Genomic DNA, 11,660 nt, shown 5'->3' with positions numbered 1-11,660 from the left:
CTGAATCTTCACTCCCCATTACAATCCACCACAGTTACCCTAAAGTTGTAGACATGGGCCAACCATCTTCTCTACAGCTATCTGTCCACATTTATACATAGTTCCCTTTCTTTTTTTTTTTTTTTTTTGATTCAATCCTCTCTAAGCCACTCATAACATCTTAGCTACCTCCTTATGTCCCTCTCTCCTTATTTCCTTCTCTCTGGGTGCTGATGGAGCTGGAGTGTAGAGTGCTCTTAACTTCATCCTATCACTTCTCCCCTTCTGGGAGTATGGATCAAGGTTATTTATGGGGGGCAGAAGGTAGGATTTCTGGCTTCCCCCCCTTTTGTTGCCCTTGTTTTATTGTCATTGTTGAATAAGACAGAGAAATGGAGAGAGGAGGGGGAGACGGGGAAAGAAAGATAAGACACCTGCAGACGTGCTTCATGGCCTGTGAAGCGATCCCTGCAGGTGGGGAGCTGGGGGCTCAAATCTAGATCTTTACCCGGGTACTTGCACTTCATGCCACATGTGCTTAACCCACTGTGCTACTGTCCGACCCCCGAGTTCTGGCTTCTGGAGCTGCTTCTCCGCTGAGCATGGGCGTTCAAGTCCTGTGTTTTACCACTGAACCACCTCTCTAATGCTGAAGTGCACGTTCTTACCAGTGAAGTGACAGCAAAAAGTTTACCTGCTCAAATCCAAGCAGGATAATTCCCTTTTGCCACAGCCAGCAAGCACATACTTTACAAAGAACAGAAACTAATTCAAGGTTGGACATGTTATCCAAATGGCAACACAGACAAGTTTTCCAAGTCTTATGGATATACTTCCATTTCCTGAGAACACTACATGAAGACCATAAAAAAGTTGTGCATGTGTGTGTGGGGGGTGGTGGTGGTGGTATTATATACCATTGTGAAGCTTCCCTCCACAAATGGGAGCCAAGGGCTTGAACCCAGGTTCTTGTGTATGGTAGGTAACGTGTGCTTAACTGAGTGCACCATTGTCTGGCCCAAACACTGTTTTTGAAGGCTGATAGCCATGTTTCCATATTTCTTTTTCATTGAGCTACATTCCATTCTGTTTGCTCCCTTTCCTTTTCTTTGTATAGCATCTCTCCCAAAGATTATGCTAGCAGTACTCATTATCTCTTTTCTCTCTCATTGTGAAGTTCACTCCAGTTAAACTTCTCTCATCATAGGTACATTGAAACAGTTTTTGTAAAATCACCAGTGATCTCCACTTGGCCAAATCCAATAGCCAATTTCTCCCCTTTCTTTTTTATTTTATAGGAAAGAGAGAAATTGAGAGGGAAGGGGGAGATAGAAAGAAACCACTTGTGAAGCTTCCTCTCTGCAGGTGGGGACTAGAAGCTTGAGTCCGGATCCTTGCACGTGATAATATGTGATCCTCCAGGAGCATACTGCCCAATCCCTTCCCCCCAACCCACTCTGTGCCCCAATAGTGTATTTTTATTCCTTTGTCTTACTTGAACTTGCTTACAGAAGCATTTTCTGACTTCTCCAAATGCGAAGTGTTGAAAAGCCTTAAAGACAACCTGCTCATTTCCTACCTGCAGTCATTTCCCAAATAATCTTAAAATATCATGTTTTGGGGGCTGGGTGGTAGCGCAGTGGGTTAAGCACACGTGGCACAAAATGCAAGAATCAGCATAAGGATCCCAGTTTCAGTTCCCAAACCCACCCCCTTAGGGGATTTCTTCACAAGCAGTGAAGCAGGTCTGCGGGTGCCTATCTTTCTCTCCCCAACTCTGTCTTCCCCTCCTCTTTCAATTTCTCTGTCCTATCCAACAACAGCAATGATAACAACAATAAATACAACAACAAAAGCTATAAAATGGGGAAAAAATGGCCTCCAGGAGCAGTGGATTCATAGAGCCCCAGCAATAACCCTGGAAACAATAAATAAATAAATAAATAAATAAATAAACGATTTGTTTTTCAAAGACTTTTCCAACCCCTAAAGGCATATATGCCACTGTACCCATCAAAAGGTAGTTTGCCCTCTCCTGTATATGAAGTAGTTTTGTGACTTATTTTGGTAAATGGAAAAGGAAAGAACTAAATTCCTTTTGATCAAAAGAGTTGTAACAAGGCACCTATGACTGGTTGCTGGTGCTGAACTGGACTGTGTTGAGTCTTTTTGACCGATCCTTTAAGAGATCTCAAAGCCTCTATACTTTTCTTCTCTGAAGAAGCCAGTGGCTAAATAAGGAATCAGACTCCTGTAATCACCATGCTGTGAAGAAGTCCAAGCTAAGCACATGGAAAGCTACATGGTGCCAGTGAAGCCACATTGGACTGTCCTTCTCAGTAGCTACTAGCTGAATACAACCAAGTGACTAACTCCAGGTCATATCACATAGACCAGAATTGCCCAGATGAGCCAACTCAACTCCCAGAATTGTAAGGAATAGTAAAATGTAGCTAGCGCTGGGGTAGATAACATAATGGTCATGCAAACAGACTCTTATGCCTAAGGTTCTAGAATCCCAAATTCAATACCCCGCACCACCATAAGCCAGAACTGAACAATGGTCTGCTTAAAAAATAGTAAGTCTGCACTATTCCAGCCTTTAGGTCCATGATTGTTCAACAATTTGTTTGGCTTTGTATGTTAACTCTCTTTTCAGTCACCAGGTCCCGGATGCCAGCATGATGCTGACCAGAATTCCCTGGACTCACGACCCCACCAATGTGTCCTGGAGCTCCGCTTCCCCAAAGACCCACCCTACTAGGGAAAGAGAGAGGCAGACTGGGAGTATGGATTGACCAGTCAACACCCACGTTCAGCAGGGAAGCAATTACAGAAGCCAGACCTTCCACCTTCTGCAACCCACAATGATCCTGGGTCTATGCTCCCAAAGCGATAGAGAATGGGAAAGCTATCAGGGGAGGGGGTGGGATATGGAGATTGGGTGGTGGGAATTGTGTGGAATTGTACCCCTCCTATCCTACGGTTTTGTTAATGTATCCTTTCTTAAATAAAAAAAAATTAAAATTAAAAATAATAAGTAAAATGTTAGTTTAAAACCTTAGGTTTGGGGGGTGGCGGTTTGTTGACTTGTTTTGAGCTGAGAAGAGACTGACCATAACACTGCTCTGCCATATTATTCAGTGAATCCATGATCACTCTCACATGCAACACATACACTGTACTGCTGAGCCACTTCCTGGACCCTTGGCCAGTTTGTTATGCAGTGAAAATTAAGAAAAACACCCTCAATCATCAGATTCCTATATCTGTTTTCACACAATACCTCCACTTGGGGGTCTATAGGCACCAGGTTATAATCTGACTTTCAGTAGAGTATGAACCCAGAGTATGTTTCTGCTGGCATTCCTCTTTCTCAGTCAGTAAATTGCCATTTGCACAGCTCTTACACATAAGAGTCATTCTAGACTCCTTTCTCCTACTCTTTCAGTCTTGTCAGTTTTAGTCTCAATGTATCCAGAACCCCAGGAGCCACTATCATCTTGTTCCAAGCCAACATCATTTTCCTAGGTTACTTATTGTAATAACATTCTCATCTGTTCCCTGCCCTCCCTCTCACCCCACAGTTAAGAATATTTAATATAGCAGCTAGAACATTTAAATATGTATGGAAGGCCCAGAATAAAGATGGGACTATGTGAAGCAAACTCACGAGACCACACTAGTAGGATAACTATTCTGAAAAAAGAAGAAAGAAGAAGAAGAAGGAAAACAAAACAAAACAAAAAACCCACACAAAAACATAGAATTGCACTGGTTATGTAATTCTGTCCTTCTGGGGAAAACTGAGAAAAAAAGGACACACTAGTTGTTTGCATTTTATGGTTCAGATGAAGAACCCCAGTTGGTAATGTTTAGATAGTGTGGGTCTACTTATACAAAAGTTACAGGAATTGATTAAATTGACCTGGCAACGTTTATAAAAAAGAATCAATATAGCTGGAGAGATCTCATAATGGCTATGCAAAAGACTTCCATGCCTGAGGCTCTGAGGTTTCAGGTTCAATCCTATACATCATAAACCAGAATAGTGCTCTAATCTGTCTGTCTGCCTGTCTGTCTCTGTCTCTCTCTCATTAAAGTAAAAATAAAAACAGTATTTTAAAAACTGAATCATGTAAATGACAGTATCAATGGATGAGAAGCCTGAGAAAAGTAGTCTACTGATATACTAGAAAAACCAGGAGACAATTATAATGTTGGGTTGTTGGAAAGTTGATGCATTTTTTTGTGTACAAACATATGCTAAGACTTTTCTGACAACCCAATAAATTCTCCTGAAAGCCAAACATAAGATAATTTTAAAGTGGAAAAGGGTTTTAGGCTATCTCTCAAAGTGTGGTTATTGGGGGCCAGGCGGTAGCACAACAGGTTAAGCACACATATTACTAAGTGCAAGGACCTGTGCAAAAACCCAGGTTCAAGCCCCCGGCTCCACACCTGCAGGGGGGTTGCTTTGCAAGAGGTGAAGTAGGTCTATAGGTATCTTTCTCCTCCTCTCTTGCTCCCCCTCCCTCTCAATTTCTCTCTATCCTATCCAGTAAAATGGAAAAAATGGCCTCCAGGAGCAATGGATTCATAGTGTTGGAACAAGATCCAGCAATAACCCTGGAGACAGAAAAATTAAAATGTGGTTATTGTGCCTCTGCTGATGCTACTGATGGTATACACAAATACTTAAAATTATAATAATTATATAACTATCTCTATTACAAGTAATACAGCATTTATGTAGTAATATAATATTAACCATAGTTACTATTATCATTTAAAATATTTATTTTTATAAGAGAAAGAATGCAAGACTAGAGCACTATTCTGCTAGGGCATATGACAGTGCCAGGGACTGAATCTGGGATCTTTCAGGCCTGGGGCATTAAGTTCTATGCTAGTGTTAAGATGCCTCCCAGTCACTTTTTTTTTTTGATAGTTACTAGGTACCACACATTGTTCAAGGTGATATATATATCGTCTTACTTAATTTTTATCACCTAATATCTGTAAGGTAGAGTTGTTGCTATCCTTCACGTAAGGATGAGAAATGGAAGCAAGCATAGGCCAAATAACTTGGTCAAAGTGATGGAACAAATAAGAAGTATAGCTGGAATTTGTGTCCAAATGGTTTGGCCATGGGAACCCTGTATTAAATGTTATTTCATGGGGCTGGGGAGACATCATAATTGTTCTGCAAAAGACTTCTCATGCCTGAGGCTCTAAGAACTCAAGTTCAATCCTCATCACCACCATAAACCAGGGCTGAGCAGTGCTCTGGGGTCTCTCATTGAAAGTAAATATAATAAAATCTGTGCTTTTACATGAATTCAGTAGAAAAAAAAAGAATTTTAAAATATCAAATAAATAGAATAAGTGAACTTAGTTATCACAAACATTGCAAAGGGTTTATATGAATGACTGGTATGTGGAGAACATGGTGGGATAATTACATTGAGAAATAACAAGAGAGCAAAAGAAATTCATGACAATGTACTGTCCATAGTCTTCTCATGTCTTGAGAATATAGGACAAATGGAAACATACAAATCATTCTGTACTCTACTCAAGGGGAGATCAAACCGCATCCTTCCCTTTATGGTCCATTATCCTAGGGACAGTTAATAACTATAAACCACAAAAACAGTATTAATAATTAACTGTCAAAAGTTCATTTGTTCTTGATGAGGGTTAGATTTTTTAATAATGTCATAAATGACACATTTGGTTCTTTAAATTTGGCCAGATCTTAAAATTATTACTATATTTAAGGGTATTAGAAATGTGTTAAATTACTTCCTTGACTGCATTTCAAACATTTCAACAGCTGAGTACATTGTAAATACTCCAGCAGGAATTTTTATTTCTCCTCCTTATTTCTTTGGGATCCCATGAGAAATATACAAGAAGCTTTTTTATTGCAGAAATATATATTGTTTAATGTCTTTCATATCCTATCCCTAGTGCCTTACAAGGAAAAAAAAAGGCAGTTAAAATGCTCCTAAACAAAGGCAGGCATAAACTAGGAAAACTAAAAGGAAAAAAAGAAAATGTAGTAGGAAGATGGATGTACACTCTCAGGAACTCCAGGTCTTAATGTGGGAGAAAAGCAAGAAAAAGGAGATGGAAAGATTGAAATAAACCATGGGCGGAGCCAACATGCCGACTTGGAGGCAGCTGCTGGTGTGAGCTCCAATGCGCAGTGGCCTGTGACCTAGGATTCGCTGGATAGGGTAGCATACTGGGCCATCAGAAGGAGGGTGAATAAGGGGTACTAAAGCTCACTCTTGGGTTAGAAAACGGAGGAAAAAGAAAGGAAATCTTTTGATTATTTCTGAAGCTCACCCCTCGCCCCCAGCCTAGAACCAGACCCTAGGGATTGGACAGCTGTTCCTAGCAGACTTCCTGCTGAGCTATTTTCTTTACCAAGATTCCTGGCTCACCAGGGGTGTCATTCCAATCCTTTTCCTTTTTGATTTCCTTCTCTCTCTCTCTCTCTTTTTTTTTTTTCCTAAGTGGCTGGAGCTCTATTTGAGCGACAAAATATCTGACCAATCAGAGCCTCACCCCTGCCTGGGAAAGATTACTTGGAAGGTTTTTTTTTTTTGGATACTTCTTACAATTGGTTGTCTTTGCTCAGGCTGCCTGAGCCAATCTGGAGCCATCCAAGCTGAAGACTGACTGTTAGGGTTTTTTACTCTATTCTATTTTATTATTACTATTATATATGTGTGTGTGTGTGTGTGTGTCCCTTTTCCCCCTCCTTCTTCAGGTTGACCAAAATTAACTGTTATTGTTTTTTCCATTGCTAGGTGACTAGGTGTCCTACCCATTGTGAGAGGTACTTGTTTCACTCTACCTCTTCCCTCCACTCTCCTTTTACCCTCCTCCTACCTAATTAAAAAAAAAACCAAAACTCTTTCCTTTCACTGCTCTTTTTTTTTCTCTCTTTTTCTTGTTCTTGTCTTCTTTTCTATCTTCTTCTTATGCTGTCTGAATTCACTGATGCTCATTTGTGAATTATTTTGGGGAAGAAATCTGACTCAGAGTGGACTCTGTGTGTGTTTCTCTTCTCTACTTCCCTTTCTCCTCTTGCTATCCCTAGAGTTTACAGTGGACAGTAGATTTGCATAATTGTCTATTCTTGCTTTCCCTTTTTTCCTTTCTCTTTCTTTTTCTTTTGGATTTGATTGCTATTTTTTCTTGGACTGGAGGTGTTATTTAGCTAACTGGTATTGATTAAACTGCATCAATCCTTGCTTCAGTTACTTTTGCTGTAATTTCTGAGGTTGGTGACTACATTTGTCATAAAGGTATTTAGTATAGCATGGCTTGTACTCAAAACACAACAACTGAGAATGACAGAACAGAAATATAAAAAAAAAATCAATAAAAATGGTTAAATCAAGAGCAAATAAAACTGCTACCACAATGAATCAAGACAGGAGTCCAGAAGAAACCTCAAATCAGTCAAAGTAACCATAGATAAGAAAAGTATGCAAGCAGTAGTAAACCTCATAATCACAGAAATGAAGACAACTTTAGAGGAAAAGTATATCAGAATTAGGGAAACAACGGATGAGACCCTCAAGGAAAATACTAGCTACATTGAGGTAATTAGAGAACTGAAAGCTGAAATAGCTGAACTAAAAGGTCAATTAGCAGAATAAGCTAATACTATAAAAGAACTGAAGAAAGAAACTGAGGGAAAGGAAAGCAGGCTAATAGAAGCAGAAAATAGAATTAGCCAGACAGAGGATAAGATAGAGAAAACTAAAAAAGAGATAAAAGAGCTCAAAAAGAGATTGAGAGACACTGAAAACAACAACAGAGACAGATGGGTGATCTCAAAAGAAGTAACATTCATATAATTGGCCTACCAGAGGATGAAGGAGAGGAAAGGAAGTAAACATTCTAGAGGAAATAATAAAAGAAAACTTCCCAGACCTAAACAACAGAAAGGACATTAAGATTCAAGAGGCCCAGAGAGTCCCAAACAGAATCAACCTAGACCTGAAGACACCAAGACACATCATAGTTACAACGAAAAGAAGTAAGGATAAAGAAAGGATCCCAAAGGCTGCAAGAGAAAAACAAAAAGTCACATACAGGGGAAAACCCATAAGATTATCATCGGACTTCTCCACTCAAACTCTAAAGGTCAGAAGAGAATTCCAAGATATCTATCAAGCCCTGAATGAAAAAGAGTTTCAACCAAGGATAATATATCCTGCTAAACTTTCATTCAAACTAGATGGAGGGATCAAAACCTTCTCAGACAGGCAACAGAAAAAGGAGGCAACCATCACCAAGCCTTCCCTGAAAGAGGTTCTAAAAGACCTCTTATAAACAAGAACATGACCATAATACTTACCATATATCATATATCATAATACTTACCATATGTCAGAGCAAATTAAAAAATTGTTAAATTATGGCACTACAATACATTAAATTCATAATATCAATAAATGTCAATGGCTTAAACTCACCCATTAAAAGCACTGAGTGGGAGAATGGATCAGGAAACACAACCCAACAATATGCTGCTTGCAAGAATCCCATCTGACCCAACAAGACAAATACAGACTTACAGTGAAAGGATGGAAAACTATCATACATGCTAATGGACCACAAAAAAGGCAGGAACAGCCATTCTCCTCTCTGACACCATAGACTTTAAATTAAATAAAGTAAAAAAAGATAGGCAAGGCCATTACATAATGATTAGAGGATCAATCAACCAAGAGGATTTAACACTTATTAACATCTATGCACCCAATGAGGGACCATCTAAATACATCAAACACCTACTGAAAAAACTACAAAAATACATCAATAGTAATACAATAATACTGGGAGACTTTAACGCCCCACTCTCACACTTAGACAGATCAACAAAGCAGAGAATCAACAAAGAAACAAAAGAATTAGATGAAGAGATGGACAGATTAGACCTCCTGGACATTTTCAGAGCTCTTCACCCCCAAAACTGGAATACACATTCTTTTCAAATCCACACAGCACATACTCAACGATAGACCACATGTTAGGCAACAAAGACAGAATCAACAAATTCAAGAACATTGAAATCATCCCAAGTATCTTCTCAGACTACAGTGGAGTAAAGCTAACATTTAACAACAAACAGAAAATTACTAAAAGACACAGAATTTGGAAACTCAACAACATACTGCTTAAGAACCACTGGATTAGAGATACACTCAAGCAAGTAATTCAAATGTTCCTGGAAACAAACAAAAATGAAGACACAAGCTATCAAAATATTTGGGACATAGCTAAAGCAGTACTGAGAGGGAAACTCATAGCCATACAATCACATATTAAAGAACATAAAAAGGTCAAATAAAAGACCTTACTGCACACCTTAAGGACTTAGAGGAAACGGAACAAAGGAACCCTAAAGCAACCAGAAGGACAGAAATCACTAAAATTAGAGCAGAAATAAACAACATTGAAAATAAGAGAACCATACCAAAGATCAATGAAGCCAAATGTTGGCTCTTTGAAAAATTAAACAAGATTGACAAACTCCTAGGCAGACTCACTAAAAAAAGGGGAGAAGACTCAAATTAATATAATTGTAAACAATAGAGGTGATATCGCAACTGACAACACAGAAATCCAGAAAATCATGCAAAACTTCTATGAGGAACTATATGCCACCAAGCTACAGAATCTGGAAGAAATGGAAGAATTCCTAGAAACATATGCCCTTCCAAAACTGAACCAAGGGGAGTCGGGCGGTAGCACTTCAGATTAAGTGCATATCGCGCAAAGTGCAGGGACCAGCATAAAGATCCTGGTTCAAGCCCCCGGCTCCCCACCTGCAGGGGAGTCCCTTATTAGGTGGTAAAGCAGGTTTCAGGTGTCTATATTTCTCTCCCCATCTTCCCCTCCTCTCTCCATTTCTCTCTGTCCTATCCAACAATGATGACATCTATAACAACAACAAGAGCAACAAAAGGGAAAATAAATAAAATTTTAAAAAATATATTAGAGGTCTCAAAACTGAACCAAGAAGAACTACAAAACCTAAATGCACCAATCACAGACAAAGAAATCAAAACAGTTAATAATCTTCCCAAGAACAAAAGTCCTGGACCAGATGGCTTCACAAATGAATTCTACAAAACCTTCAGGAAACAGTTAATACCTATACTTCTAAAGTTTTTCCACAAGATCGAAGGATCCCTTTCACCTTCCATGAAGCCAACATCAACCTAATACAAGAAGCAGATAGGGACACAACAAAAAAGGAAAACTACAGACCAGTATCTCTGATGAACATAGATGCCAAAATAGTAAACAAGATCCTGGCCAACCGGATACAGCAGTATATCAAAAATATTGTTCATCACGACCAAGTGGGAATTATCCCAGGAATGCAAGGCTGGTTTAACATACATAAGTCAATCTATTGTCTTCTTAAACCCTAAGACAGCAGGAACCTCCCGCTTCCACTATAGAGCCTATATTTCCCCCAGTCCTGGAACCTCTGGGGCGGGGCTCACTTTCCTGCATGCTTCTCTCAATTCATACCAAATGTTATTGCATCCGCCGATCACATCCTAATCAATGCAGCGAGTACCACCTCAGCATGCTTCACTTCAGACTATGTCCAGAGACATCAGGCATGGAACGCCAACCCTTCACCCTCATTACTCAGGTATGACCTTTCCTTTCATGGTATTCTCTAGTTCCATTCCAGGAGGTTCACTTCCAAACAAAAGTCCCAAAACCTAAATATAGACCAGGTCCCATAAAATAGAGCATATATTCACATGTACCCATAAATTAAGGCAAAATATATACCTGAAAGCAAAAGTACACAATAGTCTGCAGTGAGTCAGTATCAAGTTCATAATGAAATAGTGTCTACTTAGATACCATCCTCACCTACTTCCTATTACACTTCCCTCATTCACTCCAAAGCTAACCTTATCAAAGCAAGGACTGCAAAAGCTGAATAAGGACAAGAGATTGGCATACTTTAAGGATGACTCTTTAGTCACTATCAGGCCACCCCATCAGCTGGGGCCCTAATTGGGGAGTCCTGAGCTTCCCAAACAGACATGATGGGCCTAGACCTCGAATAAATCCCTCTCTGCATTGTTACCAGTCATCTCTATCAGGAACAAAACAACACAATAGACCCCTTTGTGGGCCCCCATAGGACCTTGCCCTCAACCTGGATCAACAATGGTAGAGAATGTTCCATTCTCTGAAGGGAGGATGGACAACATACTCTATGGTATACCTGAGGAAGATAGGTTGATATTGGGGCAGCTTGGAATGTTCCTATTCATGACCACAAAATGTGAGCTCAGATCTAGAGGGATGCAGAGGTCACATAGGATCCTCAGCTGAATATGGGCCCCAGATCACATCAAATTGATGGGGTTCATAGTCAACAATATTTATACCCATTTCCCATATTAGGGGGCTACTCTCTTCCCTTACCCAGCTTTCTGGTCCATTTTCCAGCCATGACACCATCTCCCCAGACAATAACTTGGATCCACTGGCATATCAGATTTCAGGCTCAGGGGAAAAAAGAAAAAGGAAAAAAACTAGTATAGCCACAGGCCCTTTGGAATTTAACTAAAATATACCTACTAGCTATCTACAAAATGGAGAACCCCCCA

General features: G+C 39.7%; 1 protein-coding gene across 6 annotated transcripts in view; it reads right to left on the bottom strand.

The window, feature by feature from the left end:
* The window catches only part of KIAA1958 (KIAA1958 ortholog), a 245,450-nt gene that overhangs the window by 4,741 nt on the left and 229,049 nt on the right, over positions 1-11,660 (bottom strand). The window lies entirely within an intron of this gene.

The sequence above is a fragment of the Erinaceus europaeus genome, chromosome 10 (assembly GCF_950295315.1).
Source record: "Erinaceus europaeus chromosome 10, mEriEur2.1, whole genome shotgun sequence".
Classification (NCBI taxonomy): domain Eukaryota; kingdom Metazoa; phylum Chordata; class Mammalia; order Eulipotyphla; family Erinaceidae; genus Erinaceus; species Erinaceus europaeus.
Note: the sequence above shows the minus strand (reverse complement) of the source record. Positions and strands in the feature narration are given on the sequence as shown.